The sequence below is a fragment of the Ctenocephalides felis genome, unplaced genomic scaffold (assembly GCF_003426905.1).
Source record: "Ctenocephalides felis isolate EL2017-DRISC unplaced genomic scaffold, ASM342690v1 CF-g0.4_SCAFFOLD_01886, whole genome shotgun sequence".
Lineage (NCBI taxonomy): Eukaryota > Metazoa > Arthropoda > Insecta > Siphonaptera > Pulicidae > Ctenocephalides > Ctenocephalides felis.
Genome location: NW_020538040.1, coordinates 85857437 through 85878737, shown reverse-complemented (window position 1 = coordinate 85878737; position 21301 = coordinate 85857437). Strand labels below are relative to the sequence as shown.

Below are 21301 nucleotides of genomic sequence, written 5' to 3'. Positions count from 1 at the left end.
CTTTCCAATAAACTTTCCAAGACGCGATAAACATTTGAACTGAATACTCCGACCAGGCTGTGACAATAACGATCAACATCTGAAAGGATTGTGATTATAGTTTTCTTAACACCATACAGTTGCAGAAACGTTAAAAAAACTAACCGCTGTGACATTTTGTCCATATATATATAAATAATTTGAAATTAAAGCAATTATATTAAAGTTTTAAGTAAAAAAAAATTGCATATATTAATGAACATTTAACTAGTTTTATATGCATTATTTATTCAGATATTTAATATCATTTATTGATATATTGGAATTTATAAACGTCTTTAATATAGACCACTGAAATGTCACAAAGCTCAAAGTTGTTCATGATAAACACAGCTATTTTTTAGAGTAATAATGACACTCTAAGAGCAATTTGGCATTTCAATTTGGCTCGTTAAGAAGAAAAAAAAATTAACCGATCTTTTCTTTGAAATATTTAATAAATAACATCATCGTTCTTGATTGCAGCTTATAGCTTTTTCTATAGAGATACCAATAAATTAGTACCACATGAGGAAAAAAAATACTTCTATTATAAATGGTAAGTGCAAGTAAGTTGATAGTCATCACGTAAACTAGTGTATATATACAATTTTTTCTAAAGGACAAATTGACGGTTTAAAAAATTTTGCCATATACCGTCGATATTTTGTCATGATCGATTATTGTTACCCATCCCTATAGAGTTCTGAGTCTGGCCAAGCGGGCACCGTTGATCTATATGGGTGAGACGCAATGCTATGCGTATTCAGGTACATGATACATGTCGCGTCTTGAAACAGAACGGCTTAATATGTAAAAGCATTGGAGAAATTGCATTTTTTCCGGTCGAGTTGGAACACATAATGTAATCATTGAGTTTTTTCCATAAAACGGTCAATGGGTTAATTAGGTCTTTGGCGAATCAATAAGAAATCAAAATCATGCCGTTCAAACAAGAGTCTAGCTAGGCTATGATAGGAGGGCAGACTTTATTAAATTTTACTAACATCTCAATATCACTATTCGTTTTTTGCCAGTTGTTTAATCCTTGATTTAAAGCAGTGATTTCTAACGTGGTCAACGAGGATACCAGGGGGTTCATGACAATTGACAACATTCAGGGAATCCACGTCAGTTAATTTCATAGTCCACAAAATCAAAATTTGTGATCACAATATATATGTTTGAGCTTGTAAAGACCCAATTTCCTGATTATCGAAAAGCATGACAATATTTTTTGCGTTTTTTAAGTCTAACATAATATTTCTGGATACTAAAGATAAAAAGCAATTTAATTGTTCTAAAATGGTGACCTCCTAACAAAAATAAAGATGTAGACTGGACATCATTAGCCGGGAAATGTAAGGTTAATTCTTACAAAATTGTTGCGTTGCTTTTTTTATTATTTCTTTAAATTAAATTAGTAAATGTATACAAATAACATGTATTTTTACTTTAAATATATAATAAACATTAGTCCAATAATAATAAACTTTAGTAGAATTAGAAATTAATTAAAAAACGATATCGGGTAAATAGGGAATCTACGACATAAAAAGTTTGGGAACCTATGATTTATATCAATCTAGTTAAAATAAAAAATATTTTAAATTAAAAATTACGTATAATATAACATATCCAAACGTGTAATGTCATTATTATAAAATCACTATCATTAATATAAATTTATTATCATTATTACACCATAAATATTACACCATAAATATTGTATATATTTTTTGTACGTATATTGTTTTAGCGAAAAAGCTTTTTAGTTTTGTTATACAATGAATTATTGTTATAAAAATATGAAAAAACTAAATGAGGCGCATTTTCTATAGATTCATCCACCAAAATAAAAAAACATGTTATCACTGTTTGATACAGCAAATTATATGAAATAATTTTATCAACATGCAATTGAAATTCATCCACCAAAATAAGAAAAACATGTTATAACCATTTGACACAGCAAATTGTATGAAATAATTTTATCAATATGCAATTAAAATTATCCCACGCTTCATTACATATTCGACGTTTATTGTAACCCGAGTTTAATTTATTAATATTTTGTTAAATATCTGCTAAAAGTCGGTTTAGTTCATGTTTTCTTCATTCTTAAAAATAAATTCCCAAAAGATTAAGAACAGACTAATTTTCCATTTTGGTTTTTTAATTTCTTGCATACATTTTACCAGTCTTTGTACTCTAAAGTTCCCGACCCATAACTCTATAAAAAACTCAACTTGCAATGCATATTTCTTTGTGGTGAATGTTAATCAATTTTTCAATTTCGGCTTCTGTTTTGTGTGTTTACGCACCGCTGCACGAAAAAAATAATGTTTTATTCGGACGTGATCATTTGCAAAGAAAAACTTGCGAATTTCATCAACATTTCTTAGATTAGAGTTTGTCTGATGATCAGCCGCAATATGAGAAATGGCTTTAGGCATTTTTGCGACGCAACAAGTTAATTGACATTGATTGTATCCATAATTTTCTTAGTTTTTATTTTATTTAAAAAGTGAAAGAAAACAAGTTTTCACACATCAATGATATGTTATTGTTTCTTATAGAACATTCTTACTGTAAATAATTATTAGAAAAATAATATATTTCATTAAACATATTTTAGGCATATTAGTAGTTACAATAGGTTCTAAAAAGGGTAAAGAGTGGCACAAAGGTCCAATTTGATTTTGAGCAATTACATTATGAAAATCAAACCAATTATATCAAAAACAAATCACACATGTCAAACAAACAGTATATGACTATGTTTAGTAAAAATCCCATAATTTATCATTGCAGAAATGTGTTTTTCTGCTGTTTTTAAAAAATGTCATCAGGCATTGGGTAGCCAGGGATCGAACAGGTTCAATGTCTTATTTTAATTTAAAAGAGATTTTACGAAATAATTGCTTTATAATTCAAACCAATGTAAAACATAAATTTTCATTAAACATATTTAAGGCATATTAGTAGTTACAATAGGTTCTAAAAAGGGTAAAGAGTGGCACAAAGGTCCAATTTGATTTTGAGCAATTACATTATGAAAATCAACCCCAATTATATCAAAACAAATCACACATGTCAAACAAACAGTTATATGACTATGTTTAGTAAAAATCCCCATAATTTATCATTGCAGAAATGTGTTTTTTCTGCTGTTTTTTAAAAATGTCATCAGGCATTGGGTAGCCAGGGATCGAACAGGTTCAATGTCTTATTTTTAATTTAAAAGAGATTTTACGAAATAATTGCTTTATAATTCAACCAATGTAAAACATAAATTTTGTGGATATATTTTTTACAGAAAAAAAACTGTATATAATCTTGATTATGAGGAATAGCCCGCTCTGTCCTACTGTTATTATTAAAAATTTATTTAAAAAAATATTATAGGAATAATATAGGAAATTATTAAAAAAATATTTTCATATCAAAAATGAATTGGGTCAAATTCAAAAATTTTAATATGTTAGAATCCCATCTCATTAGATTGATGTGCACATCATCTGTAAGCCAATTTTTTACTTTTAGTCGATGTTTCCTCAAAAACAGCTGAACCGATTTCAAATATTTATAAGCCGTTCGATGAGGATACGTGTTGGTTAGTTTTGCAAGCAGGGCCGACGCTTTTTCAATAAAATTTAGCCGAAAAATACAAAAAAAAGAGTGCGCGTAAGGATCACACGCGATTGAAGTAAAAATTATTTGCTACTGTATAAAGTAGCAAATTTAAGTTGAGTAAAATAAATACATCATATAAAATTTTGAATAATGTTTATTAGCAATATGGTAACACTTGTGATGCACACATTTATTAGTGTCGTCAATCATTATACACATTTATATAATGATAAATTATAAATTATATATTTATGATTGCATTAAAAATATGTATAATATTTACAAACAATAATGTAATCAAAGTCGTACTTGAAATCTGACATGATCGTTTTAAAGTAATTGCTGATTAAAATTCTATAATATTCATTCACACAGTGGATTATGTTAAACAACGCCTAAACAAATATTGTTTTTGCAAATTAACTCATCATGTAACAATTGTGCTTGAAGAACTTCATGTAATTAAAATTAACATACATTCATTTACTGTTTGTAATTTTTTACTTTTTCGCTGACGATATAATCTCATTCCTTGAACAGCTGTAATACTAGATCAAATAATTGCGATAGCTGCGCTTACTAGCGTCGTAGTCTTCAACTTCACGTTGGCGTTTTTCGTTGTATTTGTACGGATTTACACCCATGTCGCGCCTGATGAAGTTTTCACACCCATGTCGCGCCTAAAGAAGTTTTACTTCAAAATAGCAAAAAATCCTGCATTGATTTTGAAATTTTCAAAATCATTTGTAAGATGTCATTTGGAAACCGTGCTGATTAGCTTTTGGCACAGACCGATGGGGCCGTCTCTTCGTAATTAAATGTAGTTTTTTTTTGTTGATTTTACTAAAACGTGGCGATAGAGATTATGGTCTTTTAGTGAAAACAAAATCTTGATTTTCAAAATCAATAATTCAATTTTTTATGTAAATAATTCTTATTGATTGAATCGATAATTTAGACGTATCGGAAATTTTATATAATTTACCTTAGGATATGATGCCACCGACATCTAGTTACAATTTTTGTCTCAGTCGTTTAAGAATGGCTTGAAACGTCAAGATATAATATAAAATTTACAAGTCAGCTTTTCTGGAGAAAATTAATAAATCAAATTTCAAAAATCATAGAAATTGTAACACATAACTTTTGACAATTATGCATCCAATTACTATTTTTATTTTAAATGCTGATATTATTCATCCAAGAGCATATGAACTTGGAATTAAGAGAAATTAATGTTACAAGTATTTTTGGGCAATTATGACCTTAACTTAAATCGACTGCTAAAAGTTTATAGGTGAATTGGTGATCCTCAATAGAGGATTGTATACCATGTCTATTTTTTATAATCAAGTAACATATTACTTGAGGTAAATATTTATCCAAACAACTATAGAACAACAACATGTTATGATTGCTGTAACACAATGTAAAAAAAGTTTATAGGTACTTCTAGTTTACTGTGCAAAATTGTTATTAATTCATTACCTCCAATTCAAAAATCGGTCACACTTCAGTCACATCAAAGTAAGATAACTTATTTTTTTATCCATTCGTATTAATGCCTTCTGTATAAACCCCGTGTGTGGCACTTGACTAATGCAGACCAAACATCATGTCGCATTAACAAATATAATCTCGCTGATGTTTTTCAAGCTAATGGGAATTAGGTTGAAATCTCTGTGTCAGATTAAATGATAACTAGGTATATAAGGTAGCTAGATTGGATGCGGATGCTCCGTGTGAGTCGCGCTCCTAAATGTTGTTCTTCAGCCTTCAATTTGTCATGGAGGATGAATAATTTAATAACCATGTCTTCATGAGGTTAGATGTTTATTCCATAACTTAAAAGATTTTATATATAAAGTATAGCTTTGCAAGTAATGTGTAATATTATATACATATAGTTTCAGTTTCAACTTGATTAAACCATGTCAATTACTTCAGGTCACTTTGGACAACTTTAACACACTAATTTTTATTCATTCGTATTTAAAATTGATAGAAACAGTTAAAAAATTGAAAAAGAAAAATCCCGTGCTGAATGATACAAGCTAATAATAATGATTAGTCTAATTCCAATTATTAGCAGCACTGGTAAAAAAATACGAACCATCGTTTTAACTTTCTCATGCACTAAAAATGATTATTTTATATAGGGGAGACTGGGTACGGTTGTGCCACTTTTTTGTTGATCAGCCATAACTTAGTCAATTTAGCAGTAAATTAATTAAATGGCAATTCGAACTTTTATCTACGTGGAAATACAAAAATACTGTTCTTAAGTAATCGTACTGTCCTTAAGGGGGTATTCTACTGTAGAATTTTGAAAAAATCGAAAAAATTTTTTTTTCACATTTTCAAAGTTTAGTTATTCAAAAATATGTCATTAAAAGGATTTTTCAAAATTGCTATTATTTCCTGAGTTATAGCCGTTTTAGTGACGTGGCCTCGGTTCGGGTCCGACTTGTCTCAAAACTTTGAACGCGTTTTTCTCGGAACTACTTTTTTCGAGCTGGCGGTAAGGATATCTCGAGTTCTAATGAACCGATTTACTTCAAATTTGGAGAGAATCTTCTCTATACATCGCTTTATCGTATGGACCTTGCCCAAAACTATAACTTTTCATTTAGTATTTTTAAAAAATTCGGAATTGTTAAAAAAACATGAAAAAAAATAATTTTTTTTTCAAACTGCCGCCATTCGAACAAAAATTTTTTGTTTAACTTATCCAAGGTTCATACGATAGCGGCATCTATTATAATTAAGAATCCATCTATTTTTTATGTTTCAAATCACCAGGAGGGTTGGAATCATGTACGCCAGGACACCCTCTTTTTTTGGGAACCCCGACTTTGACTGCTCGTAACTTTGTGAATTTTAATTTTTTTTCAACAATATTTTTGTTATGTAATAATAAAATATCAATAAACAAATGATAAAAAAATTGATAGTAAAAATATTATTTGTTTCCTTTATACGGCGCTTCAAAAACCGGGCGAAATTCATGACTCTACAGTAGAATACCCCCTTAATCGTAATCGTCATACAATCAAATCATACAAAAAAGTGAGTGTAACAACCGTGCTAATTACAATGACAAATTGATCATGTCATATTTGAAGTATGACTTTAATTACATTTTGTTTTCATATATTATAAATATTTTAATGCTATTATAAATATATAATTTAAAATTTATTATTATATAAATATGCATAATGGTTGACAATAATAAATGTGCATCACGAGTGTTACCATATTTCTAATAAACATTATTCAAAATTGTTATATTATGTATTTATTTTTGATTTATTTGCCATCTCGTACAATAACAAAAAAGTTTCAATTCAACCGCGTGTGAACCATACGCGCACAAGAATCCTTAAAAAAGGATTTTTGAGAATTAAAAAATTAAGAAACTAGTGAATTCATCTATTTAAAACTTTGAGGGTATATTTATACATGTTTTTAGAATACACAGTAAAATTTTTGCAATAAAATATTAAATATTTTTGAAATGACGCGCAAACAAAAAAATCAAAAATTGATAAAATTGCGGCATGTTGAAAAAAAAAAGTTAAATTTTTCCCAAAATTTTGGTCGTTTTTGGCCTGCCAAAATTCGATTTTTGAACAGATCAGAAAATTGGAGGGTCAGCGTATGGAGAACTATATACAGGAGATGCAAAAAAAAATTGATAGCTATCGGATCATTTGTCTCCGAGTAATCACTCCAGCAAGTTCGAAAAATGCTGTTTCGAGAAAAAAGCGTTTAGCTAAAATGATCGTTAGTGGTTTAATAAAATGATAATGCTAAATAATGTTAAATAAATAAAATAATCGTTATAGGATCGCTATAGTATATATATACTAGATATATACTCTTTTAAACGGCTGTAACTCAAAAACTACTTAAGATATCGATTTTAAATTTTAGTATGTTGTTTTTAAAGATATAACCTATCAAAATATGGAAACAAATAAAATTAGATTTTTTGAAAATTTCACACTAAGTGTGCCCCTTAAGTGAGATTTGTGTTTATCGGTTCAATTTTTACCCAAAATGAGCAAGAAATACATGTCACAACCGTACCCACAAACTTTGTCACAGCCTGCCCCAACGCACACTTTTGAAAACAAATCATCATTATGACTTAGCTCAATTATCTTCGTAAAAACTAATTGCTTGTAATTATCTACTAAAATATTCAACTTACTGCAGAATAACAAACGAAGTGATGTATCTGTATATAGGAAACATTTATATTAAAAGAAATTGAATAAACCAATGTGGTCTACAGATCACACACTGAAAAGGACCGGCCGTGGTCCCGTGGTAAGAACGTGGGCTAGCAAATCCTAGTCCCGGGTTCGAATCCAACCTCGGTCGGTTCGGTATCAAAACAGCTTGATACCAAATTTTCACTTGAAATCATAGATTTCAAATATGATTTCAAGTGAAAATGGCCTTTCGTGGGCAAAGCTGTAGTGGCAACACGCCACTTGGAAGTAAAGAGGTACTAAGATGGTATCGCTTTGAAATACAAAAAGGAAGTCGAATTTGTATCCCTATACAACAGAAAAATGTAAAGGCTCTGATATCGTGCAACCATGATTGAGTGCATTTTCAACTCAACCCACGGACCTGCCCTTGGAAGAAATATTCGTAAAGAAAAATGTAATAAACAGTAAAAATATGTAAAGAAAAAGTAAAATATATGTAGTATGTAAGATAAAAAGAAAAAATAATTAGTAATAAAATTTAAAAAAAAAAAAAAAAAAAAAAAAAAAAAAAAAAAAAAATGCAATAATGGGGACATGTTCAAACAAAACATACGACATATTTTTCCCTTTGGACCCGATGTCATAATCAGTATAGTTTAGCTGTTATGACGACAGTCACTACCGTACCCTGGCACAACCGTCACCCAGTGCATGTCATGCATAATTATGCTTACACCACTGTGAATACCTTCACGTAGTTGTTTGTTTTTCGATGTTACAAAAATATAAAATAATCAAATTTTTATTGAAATTTTGGCCAAGCGATGAGGTAGAAAGGTAAAAACAATTTTTTTTAAAGAACTTTAAAATCATGAGAATAATTTAAATACAAAGCGCATATAGGCACCTAAAATGCTCAACCAATATTTTATATATCATTAAGAATAACATATTTTTACCCAAAAAACAATAAAAGTTTAAAATACAGATATCGCATTTCGTCGATAATTAAAACATCAATTGCAAAGAGCAAACAACATCCGATCACCTTATACCACACATGGTACCGTCGTTCGACTAACCCGCAGTCTTAACGGTAACCGTTAATTAACTCACCAAGCCGTGTTAATGAAATGTTAACGATTGCGCATAATAAAACACGTTTAAATCTCTCGGCGTTTAAAACGCTTCGCGAACAAAAAGAGATGACTTAGGTTTCATACACACATGAACATTCTGCGAAACCGGCAAACGATAGTAAGAGATCCTCGTTTCCATGTGTTAATTCAAGCATTTTTATTTATTACCTTAAAGGTACACTTGCATCTAAATGCTTAGTAATAATAATAGTTGATTTACGTACCACAAAAATTCTCTCCAAAAGATTTCTGTTATGGACTAAAGACGCATATATTGAATAATGACGCATTTTCATATTGGGCTGGGGGTGACCCAATGGTTCAATTGCTTTGAACTATATACTCTGAAAACCAAACCAATTACATCACACCAAATAACACATATTAAACAAACTACAATCTGACTTTGTTCAGTAAAACTCCCAGCTAATTGATGATTGTAGAAATGTGTTTTTTGTTACCCGATAGGCTGGGTAAAATGGGATGGCCAAGAGGTAAACAGATCCAATGTCTTACTTCTAATTTTGAAGGGCTTTCGCGAAATAATAGCTGTATTATTCAACCAATGCAAAATATAAATTTCATGGGATTAGTTTTTATATAGATAACATTGTATATAACCTTGATCTGGTATTTTGACAGAAATAATTAACAGCATAGTTGGAATAACTAACTAACTTATGTCTTGTAAAATATCTTTGTTAAACTTTTTTTTTATTGTTTACACTCTTGCTAAGGTGATGGTTCAGTTGGTTTCTTTTACCCTACCTACATGCAAGCTTTAATAGAAGTTACATAAAAGCAGTTGAATCTAACTTAAAAATAACAATACACCTTATAAGGTGTATATGAATAATGTATACCTAAGAGTTGTATTAAGCTCCCGTAAACTAAACAACGGTGCTCACAATGAAAAAAACTAATTGCAAGGAAAATACTTTTGTTATGTATTTTTAAACATTGCTATATATCTTGCAACAGCGACATCGTAAAAATCAAGGTGATGAATCGTTACACATCTTTTTCCCTTGACTTCGAATATTACTGTTAAAAAATTACTAAGTTTATTTGATTTTGAGATATTGGTGGTGGACCTATTATGTTTTTAATACATATCTTCATCATGAATACTTTCAATACTGTTATGCACTCAACTGGCTTTGACCTAAACCTATCGCAATGATCTTTTTCTAATTATAAGAATTATTTACTTAAAATAAAGACCAAATGCTTATATGGACATACGGCATTCAGCTTCGGGGTACGGCCAGCCAATCAAATATAGAGATCTTGCAGAGGTTTCAGAATAAATTGCTTAGGCAAATTGCCAACGCTCCAAAATCGACCCCCAACTGACTTCTCCACGACGAACTGGGAGACTTTTATTAAGAAAGAGATTTCCAGGCATATGTACCAAAACAGACTCACCGATTACCCAAAAATCCTTCCAAGAAAGCTGCTGGAACAAATACACCTCAGAAGATTTAAAAAAATCTAATGACTTGTTTCAGATCTAGCTACAAGTAAACTTCTATTTTCCTTTCATCTTTTCTGTTTGACAATTTATATCTCAACACTGTGAAGAACTACATCAATGGATGCAATCCTTATTGTTAGTTCTACTCTATGTCATGTACAATTAATTTTATATCTTATGCAGATAGGCGTTCAAACAAATATAATTAAAATAATATTTCAGACATCTACTCGCATAAAACAAGTTAATCTCATCTCTAATCCAATCACTTTTCAAATGCCTGTAATATTTTAGGGGGTTCGATTTGACTATCATGGCGGAGATTCATCAAACAGTTGAGTAAATCTGAGTTTCTCCTTGTTAGTGAGTATCCTGTAGTGTCAGCAATCGTGAGTGTGTGTCGGCGCCTTAATTGCAATCGCAACTGAATGGTTATTTCGAATGAATGGTATGAAATTCGCCGCTGCCTTACTTAATCTGTTGAAGTTTCTTGTTTCTTTGATTTTATGGTATCCCGTCCGCGGCTAATTAATGATAAGGAGAAATTTTCATAATGCGATAATTAAAATGAGATGAGCCGTTCGCGACGGTAATTGGTACCGGTACAGGATCGGCTCGCGTGATTTCGCATACGCTCATAACGGGGATTAAAAGCCAACGATTGATTTGTAGTTATTAAATACTCGTGTATTTAAAATTGATGGTGAGATTATATATGTACGTAATATATATATATATATATATATATATATATATATATATTCAAATTTCTTTGCTCCCAAGGGCGCCAATGCTTCCAAATTAATAAAAAATGAATCTCTTATAGTATTAGCTCTTAATATAAACATTTGGACAGAGCGCACGCCAATTAAAAGTTTCTTATATTTGTTATTAACATACGTCATTAGGTAAATTCTTGTGCCTTCTGTATAGTATTTGTGAACTCAAATATTATGACACCTAAGAATATATATAAACCACTTAACCTCTAATTAAATACATGTGGGCTGTTCTATAATATTTATTCACCATGGAATACTTCAGTTAAAATAAATAATTTTTACATATTTTCCGTAGTAAATTATACTATTCGCTAAAAAATCGAAAATAAATTTTTTTGACATTTTTGACAGTATACTCGTATAATAACCAATTTCAAAACTTTCGGTTCGTACTGACTGCAAGATGTTTTTGCGAAATGGCACGTCTAGCCGTTTTGGAGGTATGGCGCGCAAAGAGTGTTCAAATGGTCATGCAGTTTTTGAAAGAACTGGTTATTCGATTTTAATAATTAGAAAAACTTTTTGCTTGTGTATACTGTGTAAAAAAATGCTTTAACAAAGAACTTTGTTTCGTTTAGAAAAAAATCACAATTTTCAAAGAAAATCAAAGTTTGAAAAGTTCAAATTTTCGAAATATTTCATTACTTTCAAATTTGAAATGTACCTTAATGTGTCATATTTTAATTTAATCTCCTTATTTTCTTGCAAAATTAATTCAATTTTCAATAGTTCGTTGTATTTGCAACTATTTTTTTATTTCTTGTGCTTGTTTTGATTAGTTTTTACTAGTTTTTCTCATACAGCTTATATTTTTATTATAACTTTTATTATTTACTTGCAAATTCAATTTGATATTGATTACTTTGTTGTGATTGCAATTTTTTTGTGTTATTGTTAGTTCTTTTTGTGATAATTCTTATAATTTCAATTCATTTTTTTTCTTGCAATTTGAATTTGTTTTTTGTATTTGCAACTATTTTTTGTTTTTCTTTGTGCTTTTTTTAAAATTAGTTTTTCTCATGAATCTCAATTATTGAATATGACAAAAAAAAAAATGTTATGCGATTTTAGTTTGATTTTTTTTTTGTTTATTGTATTTGCAATTAATTTTTTGTTTGTTTATGATTTTTTTCTTTGATTATGTTTGCGTTTAATATTGTCTATTTTTGTAAGTTTTTGAATATTTTATTGCAAATTTATTTTATCAATTATGAACATTGTTTATGATTTTTAATGATTTTAGTTATTTTGATTGTTTTTTTTTGTTTTCATTTAATGTTTTATTATTTTTGTTTGACCAAAATATATAATATAATGTAATATCTTAATTACTTTTCCATTATTCTAATTTTTCTTATTTGGGTGAATTTTCGTGATGGTTGAATGTAAATTTTCTTTGAATTGATAATTAGACATAAAAATTACATAAATAGATATTTTTTTTATGAAGAAGAGATGGAAGTAATGTGAATATTGAAGATTGTAGTAAAGTTCTTGGAACACAATGCATTCTATGAAAACATCAAATCAACGAAGTGATAGTATATTAAATCTCGAAATATAGTTCCTGTTTAGATAAATTATGATATGTTCTAACGGCTAATGTACAGCCGACTACCAGGAATTTTAGAATGATGCTGGTGGTCACAGAGGAACCTCAAATTACATAAGATGCAGTAATTAAACTGAAGAAAACAAGGCATTAAAATAAAATGGTACTTAACGTCAAAAGTCTCATATTTAAGATTCTGTGACAAATTAAATGAAAATAAAGAAGAGAGAACATGGCCAGATGAACATTGTCAAGTATAATCCAAGATACTTACCACTTATAAATGTAATATAGAGGAACATTAAAATGTTCATAAAGAATAATGTATAAGAAAATTTAAAGATAAAAAAATAGATCTACATTTATAAAAATGCTTAATAATATAATAGCCCAATATAATGAATTATCTAGAAACAAAATTATGGCCTATTTTCAACATATTGTGGAAAGCAAGCTTTAAAAATGATAATAACTTCCTGAAGGAGAAATTTATTTTCGCCGAAAAATCTGATTTGCTAATTTTATGTTTTCTCGGCGTTCCAAGCCCTTCTGAATCAAATGAGACTAAATTTGTCAGAAAAAATTAAAAATTCATCAAAATTTGAAAAAATATGATTCAAAATTTGTGTCAAAAGGTACTTTTGTGATGTGATAAGTCAAAATTTGATTTTCGTCATTTTGAAGCCATTGGAATAAATTTGATAAATAGCAGCCGCGATTAAGTTTGGAAAACCAAACAAGCAACTATCTGACTATGTTCATTAAAGCTACAAGCTAATTCATCATTGTTAAAAATTGAGACTTTACTTGTTTTTGAGATTTGGATCTTTAAACCCAGTTCTACCCTATTACACTCAAATGTTTTCATAAAACTTTTCTTTTCGATTGCATTTATATGTGTAATTAGGGGCCGTTCAAGTATTACGTAAGCACTATAGGGGGGCGGGGGAGAATTGATTTGCTTATTTTGGGTGACATTTTGGTGACAGCTTTGCTTACTTTTGCTGACAAAGGGGGTGGGGGGTAAATAATTGTACTAAATCTTCTTACGTAATGCTTGAACAATTCCTTACAGTTACAGATTTATATCTGTACTTTAATACACAAACTCTTGAGCCGGGGTGATTTTGTAAAAATATCTCGTCAGCAAATGCTTAACATTCTCGCAATTTTTTTAGTCAATAATAAACTCTGTACAACTCTCTAATGGTGACATATCATCGGTAACTGATAATAGATTTATATAAAATAAATAAAATGAAATTTTAAATTTTATTATAAAAAGATACGCCCGAACAGAGACTTGAACCCTGGACCCTTGGATTAAAAGTCCAATGCTCTACCGACTGAGCTATCCGGGCCTTGCTTCTTTGCGCAGCACCTAGAAATCTCCTAGATATTTCTATCACTGATACAACAATTCATCGAAATCACATGCTTTACATTTACTCTATCTTATGCTTCTAATTTTGTGCGCACACACTTCTAAAAACATACACGCATGTTGAATCGAATAATAAAATTAGATAACGTGAGATAAAATATTGCTGATAGCACAGATAATCGAAATGTTAAAATTGTTACTTGGCCTTTAGGTTAAAATGTTTGATAAGAAATATATATGGCTAATATATATATGGCTTGGTTTTTTTCATAATAATACTTATAATACTAGTGGTGCATGGCAGTGTGCCTTAAGGCAAATTGCTAGAACTTCCCGCACAGTAATTAAACATTTGTGTGTGTGTTAGGCTACAATTTTTCGTCCACGAACTCTAGCGCACGGATTAACCGATTTGAATGATTAAAAAAACATTCGATTGCTATTGATAAGGATTGTACTGATTGGTTTTTGGCAATGATAGGTACAGCCGTTTTAAACATACGGGGCAAAAAGTGCCAAAAATGTTAATTCAGTTTTTGAGAGAACGAAGCGTGCGATTTTATTGATTCAAAAAACATTTTATGTGTATTGACAAAATGAAGAAAATTTTCAATTTTTGTAAAGGCAGGTTTAGCGGTTTCGGAGATCCAATAAAAAAGTAAAAAAAAATGCTATTTGGCAGTCAAAGAGGATCTTTAGACATACGTACATCAAGTTATCAGATACTTTATAGAGATTTTATTAATACATACTAATTTTGTTTATATTTCAATAGGTTTTGTACTAATGTTTAACCGTTAGACGGCCACGCGGCGCTTACGCGCTTTGATATTTTTGTCTAACGCTAACGCAGTGCAATTTCTTGATAAAATCTTCAATATGTGGAAAAAAATTAAAATATGCAAAAAAATCAAAATATAAAAAAATCAGAATATAAAAAAATACAATTTTTTAAACTTGTCAATTTTTTTCAATGTTTCAAGAAAATTTTTTTTTTTTTTTTAAATTTTAATTATCACTACGGGAAGTTCTAGCAATTTGTCTTAAAGCACACGATGCCAGACACCACTAGTTTTTTTTTTAAAAATTGCAATTTAAATAGCAAATGAGTCGTCATATTTATAATGACAATAAAATAGAATATGTTCGTCAATTTTGACGCTTTTCCATGACGAGTATATTCGTCACTCAGAGTTAACTGGTTAAAAAGACTATGTACTCAATGTCTTTGCATTATATTTCTGGCATTCAGTCAATCTTCTATGTTACTCGGCTCGTCTTTACCAAATCTCCCGCCAACGAGCCCGGATAGCTCAGTCGGTAGAGCATTGGACTTTTAATCCAAGGGTCCAGGGTTCAAGTCCCTGTTCGGGCGGTAATTTATTTTGCATTCATTTAATCTTATGCCCTCGTGAATATAAATATTCTCGTTAACAGAACCAAAAAAGCATCTTATCACATCATTGTTGCCTAAAGAAATGAAGGTTTTCGCAAGAAATGAAGAGACATCACAAAATTTCTTATCTTTATCGCTGATTCCATTAGCATCCGTCGTTTCTTCTGGCCGAACGCGCGCGTTTTAATGTCAGGTATAATAATAGTTTTTAAAAAGACATTTGCATATTTTGTGGAATAAATCTCTTCTTTCATCTTACGTGCCGCCAGGGCGTACAAAAATAGTGTATTCAATATGACGCATAATTTATTATGTCTATTTATACAATATAATCTTATTTTACTTAAAAAATATAATATATTAACAGCAAATAGCATTTCATATTCTATTTTTGAATACCTAATATAATGAATATTCAATAATCAGTTAGAAAAATATTTTTTACTGACCTGAAGCCAAAAATTTTAAAATGTCATTAAAACATCTTAGCTTATAAAATACATTTCTTAATTCAAATGAATTTTTTATTTTTTACATTTTGGAACATTTTAGAAAAAACGAAAGTGTGTGTTATATGTATGTATGTAGTATGTTCAGATACAATTTTTCTTATAGTTTTCAAGTTAATTAATTTGATATTTGAAGACTTCTTTGGTGGCGTCCATAGAATCGTTCAATTTTTGTTTTTTTTTGATAAACTTTAGATTTTTTTAAAATTCAGGTAAATAACAAATACAAAAATTTTGGATTGTCAAGCTTACATATAATTTGAAAATGATATAATTTTAAAGAACATTAAAAATCTTAAAATTTGGAAATATTTTTGTTTTTTACATACATTAAAAATTCTAACTAGATTAACAATAATAAATTAATAACTATGTATTATTAATTAAACGAAGTTGTTTTTTATATAAACTCTAAAATAGTTTACACTTGACTGAGGCTTAAAGTAAGGTGACCATATTTTTTTCAAGTCAAAACCGGGACAACTATTTTTAACTTCCCGTAGAGTAGTTATTTTAACTTTGTAATTCAGTTAATACAAATCTTATAAATATTAGGCAACGTTACAGTATTTATAATAATCTATTGAAAAACATTTATATTTACAAAACTCGAACATTTTGTTACGGTACGGAAAGTTCCAGCAATTTGCCTTAAGGCACGATGCCATACACCACTAGTTAGTTTTTTTTAGTATTTAACAAATACTATTTACAATAAAAAACTATTTTTTTAATTACCCTTGTTTAAATCAGAATTGCGGACTTTTATTGTTCGATTATATGTTATATTATACTATTCTTTGACTTATGACGTTATAATATATTTTATATTTTTCGATTTGTATGTTTTTTTTCGCTTTTGAGCCTTGTATTAAAATTCTGTTCAATTTTTTTCATAAAGAACTTTAAAAATAGCACTTGTTCGTTAATTCTATTAAATTTTCGTGAAATTGAATATAAAAGTTCCAATTTATTAATGTGAAAGGCTTTTTTAACCGGAATTTTGTATTTGGCAATATTCTCATTCATAACGTATTGATTTATATAAGCATTCTCACTGTCTTGTAACATCATATATCTTTCTCAGATATTTGTTGCTTAGTTGTAATTTTATTATAAAGTAATTGCTAAGATTCCGTTTAAACCTATACTTTTCGAAAACCAGGGACAATCCGGGACAAAAGAACTAAATCCAGGACAATGGTCACCTTATAAAAAAGACCAACTAAACTTTAAAGAGGCAAACGGAAAAAAATGTAAACAAGGCAATTTGACAATAGATAAATTAAATTAATATATATTCCAACTCTTATGATGCATTCTCTGACTTTTCTTACGAAGTTTGTATGCAGTTGTGAACCTTGTTGTAAATAATGTGCCCATAATTCATAAAATATGTATTTCAAACAGAATTTGTATTTATCTTATTTGCAATCATTGTATTTCAACAAACAACGGGCCTGATTATGGAGAAGTAAACAAAAATACCTACTAAAACAAGATTTTTTATAGTAAGAGTTGATAAAGAATTTAGTTTATTATGTTTAACAATATATATATATTCAGATTATAATTCTTAATATTGTTTTTTAACTTAATAATTAAAACGTAAAACTTCTTTAAAATTAAAAGTAAAATGATGGATTCTTTTACTGCGTCTATGGCGTAAAAAGACTCTAGAGACAAATTTCTGACAAATAATGAATTTGCTGAGGGTTTTACTGAACATAGTCAGATAGTTGTTGTTTGGTATGTGTGATTTGTTTTAATGTAACTGATTGGTTTTCACAATATAATTGCTCAAATTCAAATTGGAATTTTGTGCCCCGCCCTACACTATGTTTGATTTCTTTAAGTGCATAATTGAAGAATGAATTAATGGTATGTAATATATTTAATTTAAAAACCAATATCATTATATCATTTACAATTCCATTTTGTTTATATTTTGACAACCCTATCAGCTCATCAAATCATGTACGGAGCTTCTGTGTATCTTTTTAATACTCGGAATTGTGCGCGAATAGATTCGGTCCGAGATAAATTTCGGGGACAAATATTTTCGTAGTATCGCGATTGGAATTTTTATTGGTCATCTGCTTTTCGAAGCGGCACGCGCGTTCCGGAAACAGATCAATTACGATTCTCGGAACATAAATATTGCTCACTGCTCGAAAGAAAGAATACGCAATATTTATTATTATCGTATTTTAGTTTATTTGTTCTTTAATTTATTTGGGTTGCTCGCCTTGTGTGGGCAGCAGATTATAATTTCAAAGATGTTGATATCAGATTTTTTCGGTTAGTAAGTGCTCTTTTCTGCATACATTTTATAATTTTTTGTTTGTTTTGAACAGAAATCATGTTTTATCATAATGCTTTTCTTCAACTGCATGTTTTTTAACACTTTCTCTACGAGCGTCGCCTATGAACGACATCCATATGATTGCCTGTTTGTACGGGAGTCGTCTATAGACGACTTCGAGTATGTATATATTAATTCAATATATTAATTTATTATTAAAAAAATATAGCCAATGTAATCCGCTTTATCAAATTGGGATTTAAAAGTCTTCTTTGGTGGATAATGTTTTTGGATGTTGATGTTTATGATCAATGCTTGGTGATGGACGTAGTCACGAGTTAAATCATGAGAAAGTTCTACGATGACATGCATATGCACATCACAAGTCAAGTATTGTTGAGTATTATTAACTTTCCATAGGATAGTCATAGTAATGGGACGAAAATCGAAAATGAAAATTTTTGCATTTCTCTACATTTTGAAGGTTTCTGAACATTTTGGCATACCTCAGAAAAAATGGATGTGTGTGTGTGTTTTGCATGTCCGCATTTTTTCGTCCACATTTTCGGGCGCACGGATCAACCGATTTGAATCGTTCAAAAAACGATTTCCTATTGATACGAAATTACGGAGCAAAGAGTGCAGAAAATACAAATCGAGTTTTGGAGAGAACGGAGTATTCGATTTGAATGATATAAAAAACATTAAATTTGTAATGATTTAAAGAAGAGGTGATTAGTTTTTGGCAGAGGCAGGTTCAGTCATTTCGAAGATACAGAGCTAATTGTGCAAAAAAATGGCACTTTTTGAGAGAACTAAGCGTCGATTTAAATGATTCAAAAAACGTTCTGCTTGTTTTAACAAAAGCATTGCTTTTGAAAAAAAAATTTTTTTTGTTTTAAATTTAAAAAAAAAAAAATCAAAAAAAAAATTTTTTTTGTATATCGAAAATAATTCCGATTTTAATTTTAATTCTGACTAAAGTTCTAATACACTTTAAACAAATAATTTCAACTTTGTAATTCAGTTTATATAATTCTTATAAATATTAGACAGTGTTACAATATTTATAATAATCTATTTGGAAACATTTAAGATTCCTCGAACATTTCGTACGGGAAGATTCAGCAATTTATCTCAAGGCACGATACTTTTGCTTCAATAATTATCACTATGAATAAAACTATTGACAATTTTAATTTGCTATCGCAATTTTTAGTTCTTTAGAAGTGTAATTTTTAAATTAATTTTTTGTTGATTATGACTGAAAATTCTTAAAAAATGTTGTGCGTGATTCAACTGCGCTAACGGGCGACTTGCTGTTCCGTACAGCAGCGTCACTTGGAGAACATTCTTGTAGGGGAAGGGTTAAAAGTGTATTTGATATATTTTTTATTTGAAAACTTTCCAGGAGTTATGTTTTTTCTAATAGTGATATTTTTTTCTTTTTCTTTTCTTTCTCTATCATATATTTGCCTATTCCATCTTGAATATCAGCAAACTATTAGTCGTACTTAAAGAAAAACAGTTTAATTGAATGCCAATCTATTGAATGGTGGACGTCCGGTCCGAGTATGATGGTAATTGATAATATATTTGAATTTTAACTTATAGCACCGATTTCTGCCAGAAACATATTTTGATCTATATGTTGAAATGAAAATGGATAACGTTAGTGATATCATGTTGTCGAAGAAGTGATTTTATTTAAATCACACCTAATTTTTCATAATTTGAACGCGGGAATCTACATTATAATGCCGCCAATTCGAACGAAAATTTTAGGGTTTATATTTTGAGAGTTGCTCCAGCAATATTTGGGAATTAAACACTACAATTTATTCTAGGCAGTATATCATTTTTACCACTGTTCTAAATATAATGAATAATTTGCAATTTTTTATATATTTAGTTCTTTCTCGACAAAAGGAAAAAAAAAACTATTAAGAATAAGCTGATGTGTAGGCAGCATGCGAATACTCAAACTGGTTTGCAAAATTCTCATTGATTTTTACAATTACACTATTTTGTACAACTTTTTTCTTGAACCTTTTAAAAGACACATTTAATAAAAAAAAGTAGTATTTAATACAAAACACCTGTTTAAGACTACAGGAACCGTTTTTTACTTTTGTTTTGATTGTTCCGTTTTATAATTGATGTTTTGTTGCTTGGTTGATAATTTGTCTACAAAAGATCTTAAACCATTTGTTTTACAATGATGTCAGTGCAAAAAGGGTTTTAACTTAAGATAAGTTATTAGATTTTTTAACATTTTTATTGAATTTGATATAACAACTTTCTTGCTAGTCTATGATGATCAGTTATCCTGTTTTTATACTTCTGGATATGCCTTACAATTAGTATCTTATTTCTTTTCACTTTAAAACTAACAGTAAATTATTGTTAGGATATAATTAACAATAATATTTTTTTTTGAAATGTATTTTAAATTACTGAACAATTTGTAAACAACCAATTGTAAACACTTGTCAGCATTCTCTGCTAAATATAATTATTTTTATAGATTGCAGAATGAAAATAAAATAAAAAAAAAAAAAATACTGAACAGACACAAATTTCAATTGTGTACTCTAATTTTTAGCATATTGATATATAACTTGAAACTTCATAATATTCTAAACATCTATGGCATTGTATTAATCATTTCTTAACAAAAAAAAAACTTTACACATTTGGAAAATATAAATCTTTTGCTGTTTCTTCTCACCACATTATTAGTTCATGTGTTGAAATATTATGTTTTCATTTATAATATCATTACTGCATATATTATATATACCTAGTATAAAATTATAATATTATATAGTTTAATAACAAATTATAACAAAACGAACATGCACATGAATCTAGTGC

General features: G+C 29.1%; 2 non-coding genes across 2 annotated transcripts; one reads left to right on the top strand and one right to left on the bottom strand.

Annotated features, from left to right (window-relative positions):
- Positions 1–14118: 14118 nt before the first annotated feature.
- Trnak-uuu lies at positions 14119–14191 on the bottom strand. Its single transcript has one exon. It is a non-coding gene; the product is annotated as a tRNA-Lys (tRNA).
- A 1325-nt stretch (positions 14192–15516) lies between these two features.
- Trnak-uuu lies at positions 15517–15589 on the top strand. Its single transcript has one exon. It is a non-coding gene; the product is annotated as a tRNA-Lys (tRNA).
- Positions 15590–21301: the final 5712 nt, after the last annotated feature.